The sequence below is a fragment of the Myxocyprinus asiaticus genome, chromosome 19 (genome assembly GCF_019703515.2).
Source record: "Myxocyprinus asiaticus isolate MX2 ecotype Aquarium Trade chromosome 19, UBuf_Myxa_2, whole genome shotgun sequence".
NCBI classification, from domain to species: domain Eukaryota; kingdom Metazoa; phylum Chordata; class Actinopteri; order Cypriniformes; family Catostomidae; genus Myxocyprinus; species Myxocyprinus asiaticus.
Window position 1 is genome coordinate 14742917 of NC_059362.1, and position 23007 is coordinate 14765923.

The following is a 23007-nucleotide window of genomic DNA, read 5'->3' on the forward strand; positions in this document are numbered from 1 at the left end:
CAGATTAACAGCGACTAGAGCCGCTAACATGCGAAAGATGCGGAGTGTTTATGAGGGATTCATGTGCATGTGCATGTGTGTGTGTTATGCGCAGGCTGTGTGTAGTTGGGGGACTTTTGCATGGTCAATGCTCGGTTCTGCTGATAATATGTTGTTAGGACCGGTGTGTGTACATGTGTGTCTGTGTGTTATTGTAATATGCAGGATTAAGTTTATTCTCCGAACTGGTGGTTGATGGAGGTGCATCGCTGCAGGAGAACGGTTGTTTGTCAGGAGGGGGTTTCACATGCCCCCCACCCCACCCTGAATCGGGGTGTGACACACAAGACGCACACGCTCCATACGGAGGTTTAATTTCACTCTCTTGCCTCTGAACAAACTATGGTTACCACAATGAATTTTAAAGGAATAGGCCTAGATATTTTTTCAAGTTGATGTCTATTTTGTGTTTGGTTTAGCACCTCTAGCAATGTTTATCATGATGAATTGTAAAAATGTAAACTGATCAGTCAGTGTATGGTGGACAAATCAAATGAGACTCAAACAGGACATCTGGTGGTAACCATTTCAACTGTTGCTTTGATAACCTTTCGATTGTATTGATCAGGATTTCTTAGTATGCATGAGTGGAAACTTAAGTATTATTGTGTCATGTGTGAGTTCAAGTTTTAGAAAGCTGACTACCTAGACAGCATTTTTGGGCATTGTAGATGCTTCCCAAATGTCCTTGGCGGAAAGGAAGCACACTTTAGGAACACAGGGAATGTGTTTATATGGACCGTGTTGGTAGTTGGTATAAATACTGCAGGCAGCAGGTCTATAGCATTGAATGCATTCAGTGTCTCTGCTGTAAACTCAAGCTAAAAAGACATTCAGAAGGCTATGTCTGCCTCAGCACTTATTGATGATATATGGAAATGCGACTAACTTTTCATGAACTGAATGGAGCACTGTTATATAGAAACCCAACATGATCAAATAAACAATCAAGTTAAGTAGCTTGAATGATCAAAAGAGGAATCTGGTTTTGGCCATTAAAATGGGACTGAGCAGTCAAATGTTGTGAGCAATCAAACAGATTGTGTTAGCATACGCATACAGATTTTTTTCCCCTTAACCCAGTTTTAGAAACATTGATATGTACATTTTTTACATATATGCAGGGTTGGGCAGAATACTAACTACTTTCTTTTAAAGGGGTCATGGCATGCATTCTTAAAAAAAAATATTTTAATGTGTTCCTTGAGGTTCACTTATCATATTAGTAAAGGTGTTTGCACAAAAAACAGTCATATATTTGTAAAACATGATAATGTACCACCCTCATTTTGATCCTCTGTCAGAAACGCTCTGTTTTGGTGCTGCTTCTCCTTTAAGACTTGACAGTAAACACGCACTGTTATGATTGTCTCACTGCTCTTGACTGACCCGCTCTCTCTTTCTGCTATCTCACTGCTCACCGCTACTGGGCGGGCTACGGAAGTGATCAAAGAGAAAGTAGGTGTTGATTTGTTGTTGTGGAGGCTGTGAGATGAAAAGTTCTACCACAGTGTGACACCACAATGTAAATCGCACAACTGGTCCACTCAAGCACAGGCTCAAAAACATCGTGAAAATGAAGAAGCTGCACTTACTTTTAGGCTTCATGTAAAACAACAGCAGTGGTGCTCCCCCATCTACATTCAAGATGTGAATGTCAGTTTGCAGTCTGAATTGAATGTTGGGGAGATAAAAAGTCCATATACCACAAAATAATGGGAAGGGAAGACGTCTTTGAAATGAGTTTTTGCTTGTGTGTGAAACGCAACATCCATCACGTGCATTCCAATTCACACACAAATGACTCTTATGAACTGATTCTTTTTAGTGAATCAAAACAGACAGCGTATCCAGTGTAGTCGAAAATGACTCTTATGAAGTGGTTCTTTTAATAAATCGTTCAAAAAGACTCACAAACTGACTGACTAATATTTCTTATGCCAAGCTGTGTTTATAGAGACATATTTGCAACAAGTTGTTTTTGGTAATAAATATTCATTTATAAAAAAGCATTAAAACATCACATTTCTCAGCAAATAAGCAGAGTAATGGCAACCAGCATGTGAACGGGATTGAAGTGGATGGCCCAAATCATGTAAACAACTTAATTATTCCTTATACTCAGATTATTGCAATAATCGGAGTGTTGGTGTATATGTAAACGTAGCCATTGATATGTAGAACAATCGCTAAATCGATACTGTCTCTTTAAGAGAATGGCTGCTCTGCGAGCAAATGCGTATGGTTGAATGGCCGCAGCGCACATTAATGCGAGAAAAGTTGCACGGTTTTTTCCTCATCTGTGCAATGCATGATTAGAAATAATGTTTCTTTTTATCTTTTTGATCACCAACTGACTGTAAATAACAGGGTTAAAAAATAAAGACATGAAATGAAAATGGGGTGCTTGGGTCTTGTATTTGGACACAAAATACATGGAACAAAGCAAAAGGAAACTTTTACTTACATAATGTGTATTGACTTAATATTTATTCTACAAGTTTTCAAATTCAATTCTACAACCTCTCAAGTTTTGCAACAGTTTAACCTTCTAACAGACATCCAACAGGCACGTTACTGGTCTGTAGCCATGCTGTAAAATGGAGAATGATGTGAAAACAGTCTGGGGAACAGTTTAACCAAAGTCAGAGTTGTCATCGTTAAATGCAATGTCAGTGCCATTTCACGGCTGAACTAAAGCGATGGTGACAGCGCCATCAGGACAGATCCAGACCCAGTGCAGCCAAATAAGGTCAATTTCCTTCAGGGCGTGCACTCACGAGACACAACATGCTCTAAAAGACGAGGCTGAATCCAGCTTCTTAATCGCCAGCTTCATATTCAGTAAAAGAATTGTGGAGCTCAAGTTCTTCTTCGCCACTACACAACTCAATCTCTGGCGAGTAAAATCTGAATATTTACTCGCCAGTGGCTAATAATATACAGGACATATTTTAGATGCATAGCGCGAAATCTGGTCGCAAATGCGAGTGATTTACTCGCTATGTAGCAGGCTGTTGTGTGTTCATTATCTAATGTCTACCATCAAACATTTTGGCGACCATGGTCCATTTTTAAAGTATCCCAAAAACCACAACCCATGATGCTATAATTTTAACCAGCGATTTTGTTTTCAAATGAGCCCAATTAGGCATGAAAGTGTTTCTTGCTTGATTGATGATTTATTTATTTATTTATTTATTTTTGATTTTCTCCCCTTTTTCTCCCAATTTGGAATGCCCAATTCCCAATGTGCTTTCAAGTCCTGGTGGTCGCATAGTGATTCGCCTCAGTCCGGGTGGCGGACCACGAATCCCAGTTGCCTCCGTGTCTGAGATCGTCAACCCGCGCATCTTATCACGTGGCTTGTTGAGCGTGTTTCCACAGAGACATAGCGTGTGTGGAGGCTTTACGCCATCCACCACGGCAGCCACGCTCAACTCACCACGCGCCCCACCGAGAACAAACCACATTACCCTCCCTAGCAACCGAGCCAATTTGGTTGCTTAGGAGACCTGGCTGGAGTCACTCAGCACGCCCTGGGATTCGAACTAACGCACTCCAGAGGTGGTAGCCAGTGTCTTTATCACTGAGCTACCCAGGCCCCCAAGAGAGAAGTATTCTAAAGCATTCTTACAAAATTTTATAAAGTAGCTGTTTTCTGAATACAGGTGCTTGAAAACGTAACGAGGGCTGAATACAGTTTATTCATTTTTTTATATTCTGAGTATGTAACGCCGAGAACTAGAACGATAAATCGGTATTTTAGTTCACAAATGTTTGAACTACATTTGGGCGGGCAAATTAGGCTGAAGGAGAAGTATACATTTCTATGAGTCCCTCTGTTAATCGATTCACAAATTTATTCAAAGGTTACATTTCCTTTGTTAAATTTAGCTTTGGTTTTATGGGCCTCTGAAGAGTATTACCAGTGTTACTCTATTTTCTATCAGAATTTTTTTGTTGTCGAATCAAGCATCTGGCATTGCTTTAATTCCCATGAACTCTCTCTCTCTCTCTCTCCCCTTCTCTCTTTCTGTCTGTCTCTCTCTCTATCTGAGCGCTTCCTGTTTCTACATAAGAAAGCTTTGTCCTTTGTAAACTACTGCAAGGCAGATCCTGGTGTTGCTTAGAGCTGAAACATCGCTTTGGTGCATCTGTTTCTTTAACCGCTGCACAGGTGGAAATTCTTAATTTATTCTCTCAAGCAACTTCATAAGGTTCATCCTGGAATGCTTCTTCAGTAGTAGTGAAGGAGTTTCTATGTATGCTGGCCACTTGTTGTCTGCTTTTCCTTCATCATCTGGGCTAACTCATCCAAAGATCTTCCAAACTTGTGACTGGTAGCACAGATCTAGGTCTAATTGAGCACAAGCTGGTTTTAAGGGTCCAACGTGTGGATACACGAGACACATCTGGCCTTGTGCTCCCTGCTCTACAGCGAAATTTGATAATTCACAGATTACATTTGTGAAACGGGACCCCTCTGCCCCACAAGGGCCTACCTTACTTCTGTGTGTGCTTGTGTTTGAGGATCATAGGGCCTGTTCTGGTTTGTTACTCTACTCGGATGACAAGGGGTTTTCTGAAACTCAAGATGAGCCCTGCAGGATGGGTGTGCGTACAATCGCTCACATGAATGAGGCCTTATTTGTCCGTGATTCTATAATATTCGTAAATCACACGCCTTTGCATGTGTCTCATGTTCTGACTCATATAATGGTGTGTATTTTAAGCTACAGGGTCATTTGAAGCCTTTTCCCTTGCATCTGTTGTTGGGCCATGCATTAGTGTTTAAATTCTTACATGTGTCTGTCTCTGTGGCTATTTTTGTTTGTGCTCTCGGTCATAAAGGCCTGTGAGGTTAAGCAGGGGGAATCTTCTTCTCTAAACATGACTGTGGGTGTTTCATTGGGCCGTCACATCCTAGGCTCTCTGAAACGTAAGAATTGACCACATATTATCAGCAGACGCTGTTTTTCTGCATTACAGATATGAATACAAAGTCGTACACGAACAGTCACTGTTTCCATTTTCATCTGTCATTCAAATTAGCCTTTGTGTGCCTTGTGCTGTACTTCTACTGTGTAATTTAGATGGTTGCTCACTCAGAGACCTGTAGTTATGTTACAGTCAGGCTATAAACGTTGCGTTTGCTTTGCTGAGATTATAGAAGTTTCCAGATTAGTGCTTTTTACAACCTTTTAAAAGGAAACATGGGACATGTTTGGAATGGTATTGTAATTGTACTGTTTTTGCAGCATGTATAATGTGCATACTCTACACATTTTCAAAACTACTTTTTTTTTTGTGGTTTTCTCCCCAATTTGGTATGCCTAATTCCCATGCCTAAATCCTCATGGTGGCATAGTGACTCACCTCAATCTGGGTGGCGGAGGATGAATCTCAGTTGCCTCCACGTCTGAGACCGTCAATACGTGCATCTTATCACGTGGCTTGTTGAGCGCGTTACCATGGAGAATAGTGTGAAGCCTCCACACGTGCTAAGACTTTGCACGTGTGGAGGCTTCACGCTATTCTCCGCGGCATCCACGCACAACTCGCCATGCGCCCCACCGAGAGCGAGAACCATATTATAGCGACCACAAGGAGGTTACCCCATGTGACTGTACCCTCCCTAGGAACTGGGCCAATTTGATTGCTTAGGAGACCCGGCTGGAGTCACTCAGCATGCCCTGGATTCAAACTCACGACTCCAGGGGTGGTAGTCAGCGTCAATACTCGCTGAGCTACCAGGCCCCTATAATTTTCTATATTTGTAAAAATAAAAGTAAACAATATACTACACTGATTTTTATTTTATGTTAATTTACAGTAAAATATGAGCAGCTGTGGTTGCCAGATATTCACCGTAAAAAATACAGTGAGCATGTTTCAGCCATTACAGGAAGTAATTTTGATGCCTGAATATTTTATTGTTCACTACCATTTATATTATAAAATTATTAGGGCTGTCCCCAACCAAAGATTTTCCTAGTCAACTAGTAGGAGTTAATTTAAGCCATTAGTCGACTAGTCACACGTTTTTTATATTAATTTAATTACTTGAATACATTTTTTGAGCGGGCATAAGAAAATGGTTTGAGTTCCAGGGCTGAGAAAGAATAAGTAACATTGCTAACACTGTTCTGCATTACAGAGAAATACTAAACCATAATAATGAGCCTTTAAAATATACATTTTAAAGCACGAAGCGAGCCGCAGTGACACCAGCAAAAGCGGTAATGATTCTGAATGATTATTTCCTGTGACCAACCGACCAATCAAAACTTGGTCGACCAAGACTCATATCGTCGACTAACGTTTGGTCGACTATCAGGGGGCAGCCCTAAAAATTATATAGCCTAAACTGATTACTTTAAGTTCATTAAGCGTGACCCTTCATGGAGCAATAATTAATATGCATGTAGAGACTCACCCAATCACAAAACAATAGGACTGGGTAAAAATATCGATTTTTCAGATGCATCGCGATCGATCTTTAATTCTTTGTGGCAACCCTTTATAATGCAAGTTAATCACTCGCATGTGCGACCAAATCTCGCCCTATGCGACTAAAAATGTCTATGAATGTTTAGTTTTAGATTGAGTAGTAAAGTGGAGACGTTATTCACTTGGTTTAACTCATTCTGTGTGTCCAAAGATGAGATCCAAGTATCCATATGTCATTGAATAATGTCTCTTATACCCTTTGTGTTCTTTACAGTCAGTTGTTGATTTAATTTTAATCACACATGGATGCACTAAAGAAACCATGCACGTCTTTTCTTGTTATATGCGCTCACTTGCGGAGGCCAGTGGTCTTAAAGAGACAGTACCGATTTAGCATGTGTTGTATATATTAATGTAAATACTTGTAAATAGTAAAAACTATGAAAGTAGGGGCCTGGGTAGCTCAGCGAGTAAAGACGCTGACTACCACCCCTGGAGTCGTAAGTTCGAATCCAGGGTGTACTGAGTGACTCCAGCTAGGTCTCCTAAGCAACCAAATTGGCCCGGTTGTTAGGGAGGGTAGAGTCACATGGAGTAACCTCCTCGTGGTCACTATAATGTGGTTTACTCTCGGTGGGGCATGTGGATGCCGCGGAGAATAGCGTGGGCCTCCACATGCGCTATGTCTCCATGGTAACGCGCTCAACAAGCCACGGTCTGACAGATTGACGTCTCAGACGCGGAGGCAACTAAGATTCGTCCTCCGCCACCTGGATTGAGGCGAGTCACTATGCCACCACAAGGACTTAGAGCGCATTGGGATTGGGCATTCCAAATTGGGGAGAAAAAGGGGAGAAAATAAAAAGAAACTGAACTGAACTAACATTCTGCCTAACATCTCCTTTTGAGTTCCACAGAAGAAAGTCATACAGGTTGGCAACAACATGAGGCTGAGTAATAATGAGAAAATTTCATTTTTGAGTGAACTATCCCTTTAAGAGTTCAAGTCAGTTCTCACCAGTTCTAACCAGGTCCAGAGAGGCCCACTAAAATTGTTATCACCTTTCACCCCACTAGCTACGGCCCAGTGCAGGAATGGTTAAAACTGTGCGCAATACCCACAATCCTGTGCCGAATTTGAAGCCCTGTATAATTTGTAAAATTTATATTTTCGAATTGTACCAAGAAGGGTTGCCTTATATATAAGAGCATAAGCTGAGAGAGAATTTCGTTCATATGTCTGCAAAATGGACATTGTAACAGAAATATTCCCATATGAATCGATATCGAATCGAAGGCTTGTGAATCGGAATCGAATCAAATCGGGAAATTTATTGAAATGAATGTGATGTTCATGCAGGGGCTTCTGGGAATGACCGATTATTGCTTTTTACCATAATTGTAACAGTAGTTTACCGTGAAAAAACATGTACTTTCTTGTTAAAAATAATATACATTTTTATAGTTAAATTCATAGTTTTTCTTTTTTTTTTTTTTTTTTACAATATTTTACTATAAAATGGTATGTATTGTCTTATTAAATATATTATAATTTTTTACTGTATATGTTATGGTAACTAGGCTACCTATTAACCAATTACTTTTTTTACTGTATCATTTAAAAAAAAAATTATAATCTGTTAAAATTACAGACATTTTTTTTACAGTGAATGTATTACCCAGTATGCAGTAATTTAGTAGGCTGTTCTGTTCTGAACATATCCATGGCTTTATCTTTGTAAAAATGGCAGTAAAGGAATGTTTGGTAGCAATCAAGACTGCTTGTTTTATCAAATTAGATTTTTGTTACAGAACTCTCTCAAACATGCAGGCTTTCACTCTTGTTCTCGTTTAACAGGCAGTATGTAAGTAGTTTCCTGGGTAATGTGAGTGCCAGTCATCCTGTTGGCAGACAGTGGAAGTGAGAGGTGATGAGGACTATCAAGAGTGACTTGTCTGTCTGTCACAGCAACAGTTGAGACAAGAACAGGGTTCCACATGACCGCAGGAATGACAAACCACTTTCACACTGATCTTAGAGCTCCTTTGTGTAATGACAGTCATGGAATTTTAAAATGAGAAACGTATGTTTTTTGGTATTACAATTTTAAAACCTGTGTTCACAAAGTGCAATGCAACTAGCCTAAATGACATGAAAGTGCCTATAAAATATTCACAAATAATTTTTGCACCAAAATCTTCTCTGAAAGGTGTCTGGATATCTGAATGAAAGCAAATATATATAATTTGTATTTTTTTTTGTTTTTTCTGGCCATACAGAGAGATTCTCACAAAAAAAGGAAAATGTCCTGGTTATATTTAACCACAAGTCAATACAAAATATACATAAATAAATGAAGAAAAAAATAAAATAATTTGCATAAAGAAAATGAAGCCTACATTTAGGACTATTTTAAAGGATACTTCAATTAAAGGGTTAGAAACTCCAAAAAGCACATAAATGCAGCATAAAAGTAATCCATAAGACTCCAGTGTTTAAATATATATCTTCAGAAGCGATTTGATTAGTGTGGGTGAGAAACGGATCATTATTTAAGTCCTTTTTTTTGTATAAATTCTCCTCCCTGCCTTGTAGGTGGCGATATGCATGAAGAATGCGAATCGTAGAAAACAAAAGAAGAATGTGAAAGTGAAAGTGGAGATTTATAGTAAAAAAAAGAAAAAAGGACTTGAATATTGATCTGTTTCTCACCCACTCTTATCAAATCGCTTCTGAAAACATGGATGTAACAACTGGAGTCGTATGGATTACTGTGTATGCTGCCTTTGTGCGTTTGGAGCTTCAAAGTTTTGGTACCCATTAACTTGCATTGTATGGACCTACAGAGCTGAGATATTCTTCTAAAAATCTTAATTTGTGTTCTGCAGAAGAAAGTAAGTCATACACATCTGGGATGGCATGAGGGTGAGTATATGATGAGAGAATTTTCATTTTTGGGTGAACTATACCTTTCACTGTCCCTCTTGTTTTCAGTGATGATTCTCATTACTGTAACACAGTCATTTTTTGTATATCAGTGAAAGATTGTGAACAATGGTATTTTTTCTTCAAATTAAATTAAGCGAAAATGTAAGGCAGTAAAGAGAGTACTACTATGATGTATAAATACCTCACACTTACCTTACACCATGCACTCAGCATTCGCAGTTTGCCTTATATAGCAGAATGGGCAGAGTTAGCTAACTGGCTGCTTTGCTGGTCTGACAAAACAATTGTTAATAATAGAGAATGTAGCAACTAGCGAAACTTCAGTGAAGACAGCACCTTACAAATGTAAGTTAAATGCTTTACCATCACCCCATGGTGTGTAGATACGTACGTTGTTTGAGGTAGTGTTGAACTGAGGTTGGCTAATGTGTTAAAGCTAGCGGCAACACATTACATTTGTTGAAACGTCTCTTCTGTCAGCTGTTAAATGGCGAATGCTTCCATGTAGTAAAAAAACATTAAGTGTTCCATGAGACAATGCTACACTTTGAACATTCATACACTACATGGCTGAGGCTGAAGTGTCTCATTTCTGCACCGCTAGCGGCACCGAACAGAGTTGGAAAAAGTAATGTCTTTCAATGGTTTTCAAACAGGTTTCCCGAACAATCTACTCATCTCACGGCCCAAACTCACGCCAGTGGTTGAGCCAGTTTTGCTGTGTCTGAATGATCGGGATGCTCAAACTCAAGGAACTCAAGAAACAGTTTGCAGCACATTCAAACGGTTTCCTGAGATTTACCTCAGGCATTACTAACAATAGTTGGATGTGGCAGTTTGTACGAGAGCGCTCTTAAAATGGCATGTGTGGGTGCAATTTATCTATAACCTTTCATCTAGTTTTCGTCACCTTGTATGGTCAGTTTGCGTGTGAGACAGTTGAAGAGCTTGTACTCATGGTCCTTGTTTGGTTATGTATGGGATCTTGGCTCTTTGATAACATCCTCTGTCAGGATGGGTTTCAGACACATGACACATGATTTTTGTGGTGTGATGTTGGAGGTCGTCAGCTGAAGAGGGTGATTGCTTGTAGATTTTGCCTCACACCTTGTTAGATGCCAACAGCGTTGTGTGTGTGTGTACTTCGGCCACTGTACAGAATGCAGTTATGCTGATCTGTATTTGAAAAAATGGGGTCTTCTCGTCTCTTCTCATCTTGTCTGTTCTAGAATCAGCTCTTCTCATTCTCTTATCTTTTCTCTGTTTTTTGTTGAGCTGAATTTCAGCAATATACGTAGACCACCAAAGACCACCAAAACTGGCTTGTTTACCTCAGAGACAACGTCTCAGTTGGTTGACAGCAAATGGCAAGCAGCAACAACAACAACAACATGGAAGTTTCTCTTTCAGCAACTCTGAAACGTGATGTTTTCGGAAGAGGTCACATGATTTTACACTTGAACACATACTATGTCACAGTTGAGCAAGCCTGAGAAAGCTAGCTTCCCCTCGCTCACCACACACACTTGCTCACAGCTGTGTGGGGTGTGTGTTTTGGCGTGCACTTCAGAGAAATGGGAGTGCCTGTAACAGGAGGGTTGTACTCCTACTCTTTCTTGTACATATACTCGCATAGAGACTTGTAAACTTTGGCCCACTGTCGCCTGTCCTACATGAAAACAAGTATACTTTATCTTCTATTGGATTGCTACATGGGAAACGTCAATAGACAAGCTGTTATCACAATACATTTAGTCTAAGACACCAGCTGTAAGTCCTACACACATTTGCAGAGGCGTTCAACAGAAGTAGGTCATCCTTTAGTGTGCATAATGTTATGGTTAGCCTCAAAGGGCATGTCCACAGACTGCACATGAATCAGATGGCACGTTCCTGTCCAGTTAGACAGTTCTTGGCCAAAATAAGCTGCCATGTGGACCAGACTTTGTGCCAATAGTCAACAGTCTGGCTACAAGACTGTTACAGTAAAGTCAGGAGCACCAGGCTGAATGGTATGCATAAATGCTCTACATGTAGACAGAGCAGGCAGACTCTGTTATACTAATAACATGTCTATCTTGTGTTGTCTGATCTGTTGGTGTTCGGGGACCAGAAAACATTTACATTAAGGCCGTTAACATGGCCTGTCTTTGTGATGTCGTTTAGGCTCCCAAACATTTGCAGACAAGGATAGATGTCTGCAGGGTATGCAGTAAGTTAGGCCTATATAAAGATGTGCAGTGCAGTGTCTCAGACAAGCCTGTGGGTAAGTCACAGCTCTCTCCCATAAGCCTCTCTGTTGTCCGCCATATGGAGATGATAAACTTGGACTGTCCTTGTGCTCTCGTTTCTTCATTCCTCTATCATTTCCCCTGTCTTTTATCTCCCTCGTTCTTTTATCTTAGTTTCATTGCCCTCCTTCAATCTTCTTGAATATTTCTGTTGTATATTGTTGTATGATTTAGCCTATATATACACTCGCTGAGCACTTTATTTGGAACACCTGTACACCTATTGTTCATGCGATTATCTAATCAGCCAATCGTGTGGCAGCAGTGCAGTGCATAAAATCATGCAGATATGGGTCAGGAGCTTCAGGTAATGTTCACATCAACCATCAGAATGGGGAAAATTTTTTATCTCAGTGATTTCGACCGTGGTATGATTGTTGGTGCCAGACGGGCTGGTTTGAGTATTTCTGTAACTTCTGATCTCCTGGGATTTTTCACCCACAACAGTTTCAAGAGTTTACTCAAAATGGTGCCAAAAACAAACAACAGCCAGTGAGCAGCAGTTCTGCGGACAGAAATGCCTTGATGAGAGAGGTCAAACGGAGAATGGCCAGACTGGTTGAAGCTGACAGAAAGGCTATGGTAACTCTGATAACCCCTATGTACAATTGTAGTGAGCAGAATAGCATGTCAGAATGCACCGCATGTCGAACCTTGAGGCGGATGGGCTACAACAGCAGAAGAAGACCATGTCGGGCACTTTATTAGGACCATAGTGTTCCTAATAAAGTGCCCAGTGAGTGTATGTATATATTCTCTCTCTCTCTCTCTCTCTCTCTCTCTCTCTCTCTCTCTCTCTCTCTCTGTATGTCTCCATATACACATACGGGAGATTATCCTCCAATCGGTTCACCTGTGTTCAGACCACTGCACATAATACACTTAACAGCTTGCTCTGTGTGTGATTAGTCTTACCTGTGTTGGGTTCTTAACACGTGAGAGAGAAGTGTGAAGTTCATTTGGCCACCTCAGTCTGCATATAGGTTTTCCTCAAAGGATTGTAGGTCATGCCCTGTTTAAGGACTTCAGAACCGGCTGAGACTAAATTTCCTCTGTGTACTCAAGTTGTACTGTAGTTTTGTGTTAAAATATTGGCTCTGTCTCAGTTCACATAATGAAAGCACATATTTTGTTGAATACCCTAGGTACCCTAGGGTTGGCCACATTATGCTGACTCGCAGCATCAGATGTTTTTGCATTGGCTCCAGCATGTTCACCTTCCCTTGTGGCGTGACTGGAAGCGTGATGCGTCAGCAGTGTGGGAAACCCGGGTTCGGATCCTGGGATGAAACCAGGATCTAATCGCCTTTGCATGTATTTTACTGTTTAGGCGCATGTCTACTTTCCCGCAACTCTGCTCTCAGAGCACATGTCCACAAGTGTGCAGAAGCTGAAATAAGGGAAAATAAAATGTGATCTTTAAGATTCTCGGTTTTTGTGTAGTTTCTCTTTCTAGTCTCTTTTCCTTTTCACCCGTTAATGAGATCAACCAGTTGTTGTCTTTTGATTGACGTAATGAACACCCCTGGCATTTTTTATTTTATTTCTGCGACTAGCGCCACCGAATGGAATTGCAAAAATAAACAATGTTTTCAAAACATCTTTCTGAATTTGACCCTCACCTGCCGTTGATCAAACAAAGAGATGGTCTAAGAGGGTCTCTCAAAACAAACACAGGAATTTTCATAGCACCACAGAGCACAGGGTGGGTTGCACCAATAAGGATTAAATTAAGAAGAGATTAGAGCTAATCAAAGATTTGTTGATCTAGGATTTATTTTAATTCGAGTTGTGTTGCACCACTTAAATTTGAACACGGATTAAAAAATCGGTGATTAAAATGTTAACCTGTGATTAAATCTTTCACTTGCAATTAATTGTGTCTGGCCGCCATGATGGATTAAACAGTGATTAGAATAAAAAATATTACTATTTTATTTTATTTTCGAGTTAGAACATAAAATTGTCTCTGTGAAAAAAAACTCGTGCAGGCAAAATAATTTTAAATGTAACATTTTCTACCGTTGTTAATAAGACAGATCAGCAGCACAAAAGGCAGATCAAATTAAAGCCAAGGAAATGTCGCAGCCATGCATAAGAAGTACTAACAAGCCATGAGAAGAATTTGATATCTCAATTTATTGAACAGTATGGGACCATAATCGAAGACAAGAGGACAGATAATGTTACCGTAACAAAAAAGGAGTAGGTCCAGCTAAGCACCAGCTTTTAACGCATCTGCGGATATCAAGGACAAGCGAGATGTGATGAAAAACTTAAAACCTTTGGAAAAACTTAAAAGCAAAAGCGAAAAAAGATGCTGTCCAGGAGAGGAGAGAAACTTTTCTCACGGGAGGAGGTCCACCGTTGTCTCAAATCATCCAGATCATCCCACAACAAATATCTCCATTATATAAACCATTTGACAATGATGCCATTGCGGACCATCCAGATTCACCAACACCAACCTACAAAAGTATGTTGCTATATTTCAATTAGGAAACGGTAAATAATTTAGTCATTGTTGGCTTGATAAAGCCAAGATAATTTGTTTGACTTTCCGATGCCGTGCACTCACACCACCACTACTAAACGTGTCAATGAAGGAGATGCTCAGCATCCAGGGCCCTCGAAGACCAAAATGCCAAAAACTGACTTAAACGAATATCATTTTGAATTACTACAATTGGAAAAAGAGAAACATTTTCAGATTGACAATGCAGAGATACAGTGAGAGGTACTTCTTCTACAACGGCAAATACTGCAACTTCAAAAAGACAAACTTTGTAGAGAACTAGAACCATTTCAAATAGTTTTTAATGAAATCTAGAGAAATGGATGAAAAGAGTCTAATTTAAAATGACAAGTAACAGTGATCAAACAATATTTAGTTTTAATGTTTATTTATTGAACAGTACAGTAAATTATATTGTATCTGACTGTATTGTTACATTATTGTATTAAAATTACATAAATTGTAATACAGAAATATAGCTGCAAGCAGCGATGACAGACCCAAGCACAACTGGCCCATTTCCACCCGGTGGCTTTCAGAAAACAATGCTAGGTGGATACAAGCATTTGGCATTTGACATTATTCTAAACAATTTTGAAGCAATTTGAGTAAATATAAGTGGACTATTTTAAAGTCTTTTGTAAAAGCCGCATTGTGCCAGGTGGTGGCACTATGACCGTGACCCAAAATAGTCAAATCCATGTGATTAGTCCCCAAGACTAAACATACATCTCAATTTTGATCTAAATCACACATTGCACACAGTAGATATGACACTTCCGGTTTCCCATTTTTCGCCATTAATTTAATACCTCGTCATGGCAACACCGTTCGATATATCAAAATCTGTTCGCAATTTAGCATCTTCAATGTTTTGGCATAATGTTGTCTAAATGTGGTGACAGTCTCATGAATCACCTAGGAGGAGTATTTAAAAGCTTAGATACTGCAATATTCAAAAAATCCAAAATGTCCGAAGTCCTTTTGGGTGGACCTAATGACTATAATTATGAAAGTTGTCCTGCTTGATGAGAACTATATATGTACCAATTTTGGTGACTGTCGGTGGAAATGGGGTGCTACAGAGGCCATCTTACATGCCCATTTTAAAGGGGGCAAACAAGATATAAGGCACTTATTGTTTACCATTAACACTTCAGATGCGGATGTATACAGTACACTACAGTACACGTTGTCATATCATTATAAAGTAATTATTTGTTGACTAGATGCTGCATTAGATGAAAACAGCAGTATGTTTGCCGACAAGGCTAAAAGGATGCTAAGATTAAAGCTAACCTCAAGCAGTTAGAACAATGTGACAAAAATACACGCAAGTCCTACCCAAATGTTTAAATGTCACGACTGTTACCATCTATTACCATTTATTTGCATTAATTCATATCCAGCTGGTCACGTTTATGCATTCGTTAGCCAGCTAAGTTGCATATTTAAAGCTAGTATTTAAAGCAAATTAATATCTTCATGCAGCTGAGAGAAATGTATAAACAAATCAGAAACGCATCTGATTTCAATTAAAAAAAAATTATCCTTACTGTTATACGATGACTTAAGATCAATCGCATTCTTGCTATAAAAAAGGCTAGACGCAGCGCAGTAAATACAGTTTAACAAAAAGCAGGTGTTTCAAGATGCTTTTAAAGTTCTTTTTAATTAGACACATCATAAAAAACAGCACTCCTGCACGAGACACTGAATAAACAAAAACAAAAGGAAACAAAGATGTTCGTCTAGCGCTCTTTTACATAGAAAATCAAATGGATGGTTGCAAAAGCGTTCGGTGTGAACAGCCCCTTAATATTGGTGGAGATTTTTGGCCATTGCGTCTTGCTCTCTTTATAAGAGTTTCTCAGATTAAGCAATGAGTTGTTTAAATGCATTGTCAGGAAAGATGTTCAACTTGGAAATGTGTGTCTCGAGATCCTCGCGTTCGGCTCTAGTTTGTTGTGTTCCGTCTGTTTGAACAGCCCCTGGCCTGGGCTCATAGTCTGAGCTGCTTCACCACCGAGTTCAGCCGAATACCACTGCTATCTGTGAATATTGCTACTCAACATACAACTGTACTGAATAAAAAAATAATACGGTATTTCGCTGTTATTATGAAGTTGAGTCTGGAGAAGAAGGAATCAGTGCGAGTGGAACACCATGTCAAATCAAAAATCAAATCAAATCACTTTTATTGCACACAGCCATATACACAAGTGCAATGGTGTGTGAAATTCTTGGGTGCAGTTCCAAGCAACATAGCAGTTGTGACAGTGACGAGACATATACCAATTTACAATAAACTTCAGATTTACACGATACAGTATACAAATAATAACATACAATGTACATTATACAATACACACAACATAGATACACATTATACAATAAAAAATTAGTATATATAGTATATATAAAATGTACAGTAGGTTGTATTGTACTGTATTGACATTCAGGCTGTCGGTTGATAGTCAGTTGCCAGTGTGTTGTTAAGAGAGATATAATTATGACAGTCCAGTGTGAGATAATAAGATTAATAAAGTGCTGTGCAGATGTATATTGATCGTGGGAGATCAAGAGTTCAAAAGTCTGATTGCTTGGGGGAAGAAGCTGTCATGAAGTCGGCTGGTGCGGGTCCTGATGCTGCGATACCACCTGCCTGATGGTAGCAGTGAGAGCAGCCCATGGCTCAGATAGCATCATTGTCAGTGATCAGACCTACCACCATCGTATCATCAGCAAATTTAATGATGGCATTGGAGCTATGTGTTGCCACACAGTCGTGTGTACAGGGAATACAAGAGTGGGCTGAGAGCACAGCCCTGCGGGGCTCCAGTGTTGAGGGTCAGTGATGAGATGTTGCTGCCAATTCTAACGACCTGGCGTCTGCTTGACAGGAAGTCCAGGATTTCTCATCAAGCTTGGAGGGCACTATGGTGTTGAATGCTGAGCTGTAGTCTACAAACAGCATTCTCACATAAGTGTTCCTTTTTTTCCAGGTGGGAGAGAGCAGTGTGTATTGTAGATGCAATGGCATCATCAGTGGAGCGGTTGTTGCGGTAAGCAAACTGCAGCGGGTCAAGAGAGAGAGGCAGCACAGAGCAGATGTAATCTCTGATTAGTCTCTCAAAGCATTTGCTGATGATGGGGGTCAGAGCAACAGCACACCAGTCATTTAAGCAAGTGATTTTGGATTGCTTTGGTACAGGCACAATGGTGGACATTTTAAAGCATGTGGGGACTACAGACAAGGAGAGGGAAAGGTTAAAAATGTCCGTAAAAACACCAGCCAGTTGGTTCGCGCACTCTCTGATGCGGCCCGGAATGCCGTCTGGACCCGTGGCTTTACGGATATTCACCCGTCGGAAGGATCGGGTTACATCCGCTACAGAGACGGAGAGTGAACTAACCTCTGTAGCTTCGGCCACGAGAGCTCTCTCTGCGAGGGAGTGTGTTATTTCCCTCGAACCGTGCATAAAAAGTATTTAGCTCATCCAGGAGAGAGGCAGTGGTGTTCACGGTATAATTTTTATTTCCTTCAAAGTCCGTGATGATAATGTGATGATGTGAACTGTCTATTGAATCGTTTCCCCCCCTCATTTTACTTTTGACTTAACATTTGAGAATATGGACAGACTAAAACTTATTTATTTATTTTATGCACATTAGTTGAAAATGAAATGCTCTTTTTTCACAGCCAGGATAGGAATGTTCTATGCAATAATATAACGGTGCTGAATGGTTAATGTATTTATTGCACCCTCTTGTGGACCAAGGAATAAATTTAAATTGAAAAAGCAGCTGACTTTAAAATTCAAATATTAGTTTATATATATTAATATTTATATATTTATTTCATTTAAAATTCCAAAAAAAAGTTGTGTTTTGTCTGATAAACCTTGATTTAGGGTGTGTTCACACTTGGCAGGTTTGGTTCGATTAAAACGAACTCTGGTGCGATTGCTCTGTTAGTGCGGTTCATTTGAACAAGTGTGAAAGCTGTCATCTGAACCTTGGTGCGCACCAAACAAGCTGACTGAGACCGCCTGAATAGTGGATCTCGGTCCGCTTCCAAACGAACTCTGGTGCGGTTCGATTGATATATGAATGCAACCTGGAAAAAAGACGTCTAAACGGACCAATAACAGAAAGTAATTTGCCTAATACTGACCTCAAGCATACTTGGTTCTTCTCATCATAGGAGCCATGTTGCCCATTACAGTTCGGTACAGGCGTTGGAACCGCCGTCAGCCGTCCTTGCAGCATGTCTTCGTTTGTGTGTGCAACGGAGGAATTCCTGGCGCTGTTTTGACTCCTTTACACATTTTTAGCTCTTTGTTTGTTCTCAGCTGGTAAAAATACCACCATATATACATATATAAATATAACGAGTGCATTTCGTCCAGCAGCCAGCATTGTTTTGGATGTTCGGCAAGTTCCGTCAAAAAATGTACGTCATAAAAGCTGTCCAATCAGGTTGTGAGTTTTTCCTGATGCCTTTGGTTTTGTATCGTTAGGTTTGGTGTTAAAAATGCCAGTGTGAACGCTAAGCAAACCAGGACTAAATGTATCATTTTCTTTTTTGGTCCGGACCAAGAGAACTGAACTACAAGGGTGAACACACCCTTAGTCTCAGTTTAAGGTTAATCCTTATTGGTGCAACCCACCCACAGTGATTGCAGTCTTCGAGAAAAATAACCTATGATTGGCTTACTTATAGTTGTCTCTGCATATTAAGCTGGGATATGAGAAAGTATTTTAACAACGAAAAAGTTACTGACCAACTAACCATTCAGACAACCCACTACTCATTTTGCACATCCCAAATGTTGTTGTACGCTTTTAAGCACAACCTCAATCCTGTTTCTGTCTCACATACACACACACATTGCCCTAGTAACCTCTGGAAGAACAAACACATTTAGGTCACTGAGAGTTTGCGTTCCTCTCCACTGAGCTACATTCTTAAAGGGACCTCACAGGCAGCGGAGACCATAAGATCCAGAAACTTTCCTGAGGTCACCTCTCAATAGCCAGCCTGATTGAACATACTTGAGCACATCAAAGTGCAATTATGCAATTACACGTACAATTTCAATATCCCATATGAAATAGTCTCTAGACTTAATAATTGGTAAATTACCACACAAAATGACCAGATATCGTCGATATCCGATTACATCATCTTATCGCCTAGCCTTATTTCCCTGATTTCACTTTGTATGTAAACCCCTTTTCTTGTGTTCTTACCAGCTTATCCAATATGCACATGATTGATTGCGTTTTGACGTCAAAAGCAGAGAATAACCTGTTTATTTCAAAACTCATGTAAATGCGGGTTTCTTGCATTGTTATATTTTTTTGAATGAAATGATTTTTTTTATAGTTATCAGTAGTGTTGTCACGGTACCAAAATTTCAGTAGTCAGTACCAATACCAGTGAATTTTCAGGGTTCTCGATACCAATTTCGATACCACAGCAAAAATATGATAATATGGTATTGAACACATAAGTTTAGTTATTTTTTATAATTATAGTTTAATAATTATTATTATTTTCCAGAACACGTTTTAAAGTTTAATTAAATACTCAAAATGGTGTCTAATCAATTAATTCTTAAAACTTTTAATAAATGAAAATATAACTTTTTAACGTAACTTTTATTCAACAGCTGTTTTGCTTGTGAAAAATTGTTTAATTATTGTTATTATTATTACAGAGAATATTACATTTTACTATGCAGTTGTATTATTAATATATTTTTATTCAATTTTGTATTTGATTTCTTCAATTTCAAGCATCTAGCTTTTATTTTGAATCGTGCTTTTATTATGATGTGTTTTTTGCCAGAAGATTCACTTTTCCGGATAACCAGTTCACAGTACGGTCCAGTGTGATCGTTGAAGACTTAAGTCACGTCTGAAATCTCATCTCTTTACACTGTAAAGACAATGACAATGAAATGTAGGACACAGTTTTGGAGTGTTTGTATTTTAGATTACTGGTGTTTGTGTATGTGGTTATTTTGAAATGTTATGTTTTAAATTGTATTACTGTGAAGCACTTTGGTCAGCTCTGTTGTTTTAAATGCTATATAAATAAAGTTGAGTTGAGATTAAAGCACAAATGCTGTGATTTAATCATATAAATATATAGTTTACATGTGCTGCATGGTTAACAGTGGATTAGTGCTCTGCTCTGTCATCTCATACAACGTGAATGATTCTCAGCGTCTGTGGAGATTCCAGAGTTTGAGCGGTCGGATTTATACATTCATTTAAAGTGCGCAGCTTATCCACGCTAAGGTTGCAGCCTTCAGCGGTTTAATAAATCACATTAGGACATGTCACTTGGATTAATTGTCCATTTCAGTGTAAAAGGAGTAACAGAGCATGTGTTCAAATTAAGCCTGTGAGCATTTTAAAGCAGTCATGTGTCAGTCATATTGCACGCTGGTACTGGACAGAGTCGGTGCTCGGTACTACCGGTGCTGCAGAAACACTGATATCGTCACTGGTTTTTTTTTTTATTACCGACTTGGTACCGAAGTACCGGTACTTTTGACAACATTAGTTATCAGCATATTTGTGTGCATGTAAAACACGTTCTTTGTTGATTATGGTGGAAACTATTCAGTTTTGTTACATCAAAACAATCACTTGTAGTGCAAATTGGGTGTAACAGGTGTTCTGAAATGGGAAAACTAGTCTAATGTCTCAATCTTTGGGGAACTTTAAATAAGAAGGACATTAAAATCATTGCAATATTTACAACATTGCTTAATTTTATATTGCATCAAAATGTGTTAATATGTCATTAATATTCAATATTATGCCCAGTCCTACCCACAATCCTGCTCACTGATAGCAGCGGCAATATATTAATCATGGTATAACAGTTGGTTTGTAGCAAAATCTCGACCATTTGACACATTCCGACCATTGCATGGGACATATTGTCATATTGCCCAGCCCTACCAGAAGGTCTTGTGACCTTATTCCAACATAGCCTAGTGTCATATTTGGTAAAACAGTCTTTATGAAAACCTTTGTTAGGAGTTATTACAGTGTAGGATCAGTTTATTCCACATAGAGTTTCAAGGGCCCTTGATTTGGAACCTAATTTTTCTGTTGTGTATGCTTGTAATTGGAAATGATATCAGGTCCCCTGGGGACAACAAAACAAGTCAACCGGAAGAGAGAGAGAGAGAAAGGGGATGGCTGAAATGTAGAGATTTAGAGATCCGGGACAAAGGGCAGTGTGAGTGTCTGCATCCTCGTGAAGTGTCTGCTTATTTTAAGAAGAGATATTTTGGCTCAGAGAAAAAGAGGCATACAATCAGAGGTAAAAGACTCAGTCCAGTTCCAAACCAACTGTTATTCTAGACTTGTCATTTCCACAGCTTTATTGAAAACACCATAAAAACTAGTGAGGGCTCTTCTGAGATTTCTCTCAGTTCTATTTTATCCATTTTTGTTTTTTTTGTTTTTTTTTGTAAAAGTCATCTAGACAATGCAGCAACTACTCGATTATGAAAATATGGAGATTTTTTTCACATTCGAAGTAGAGATAACTTTATTATCCAAAATGGAGGATAATCATTGTAGCATTTCAGTGATTGCCCTCCCTCATCTTTCTCTGTCTCTGTATATCTATCTGGGTATTGTTACTGTGTGTTTACTGTTTCCCTGTGACTACCTGCCTTCTCTCAGGCTCTAGCATGTCTCCCAGTCTCTACCTTCCTGAGGGCCAACTTGAATTATCTTGAGAGAGACTGGTAGAAAGACGTTATGTGGAAGCAAGTCAAATAACAAATGAAAGCATGTGGAGCAATGAAAAGACAGAATAAAGTTTGCGGGATTGCACATTTAGTGTGCAGTTCGGTCTCATGTTTGCCTCAGCTCTGTACAGCCCAAACTGAGAGACGTCTTCCTGTGAATGAGGGATTATGAATAGAGGTGTGAAATGCAAATGTGAAGATGACTCATGCAGTTAATTTTGATAAAAAGTGCTGTTTGGTTCTCCGTAGAGGGAGTACCACTAAGACAGATATTTGGACAGGAATAAACTAGATAACAGGAGATACTGAGGGTCAGATTAAAAACAGTGGTTAAGGTTACAAATTAATTTGAGTCACGTGATTATGAAAGTCTTGGTGTTCTCATGTTCCCCTTTTTCTCCGACTTCAGATCTTCTTGGGTCATTGTCTTGTGAATCCTTGTCAGATTTACAGCAGTCAGCTGATCAGGGCTTTCTCGCATTCTGTGATTGGTTGAGCGTCTTTGTGACCTTCCAAGAAGGATTGTTGTGGTTTGGGTTCCAGACAGCATGAAAGGTCTGTGGCCTGTCTTAACCAATCAATGTGTCGTGCTGTTGCTGACTCAAATCAGTACCAGTTTCCACACCTAATCACACCAGTATTCACATGAAGCTCAGCACCTGGAGTCAAAATGCATCATGGGCAAGCCTGACTGCAGCTAGTAAGTGTCTGGGGAAAAAAAAAAAAAAAAAAAAAAGCATTGCAGTTGTACTAATTTGAATGAACTCAATTAAGGATGATTTTTTTTATAGATAGTGCATGGAAAGAATTGAAGCACATCCAAGGTACTTTGAGTAGCTGATAGGTGGTTACTTACTGGCCCAAGACAAAAGGGTGCACCCCCAAGTCTCATAGATATTCTGGTCCCTAGATATGGTTTGTGTCCCTTCTTCTAGATGGCATTTTTTCACAAATTATATCGTCTGCCCGGTG

At 39.4% G+C, this 23007-nt stretch overlaps 1 protein-coding gene across 3 annotated transcripts in view; it reads left to right on the forward strand.

Moving 5' to 3' along the window:
• The window catches only part of LOC127410382 (ras-specific guanine nucleotide-releasing factor RalGPS2-like), a 198312-nt gene that overhangs the window by 274 nt on the left and 175031 nt on the right, over positions 1 to 23007 (forward strand). The window lies entirely within an intron of this gene.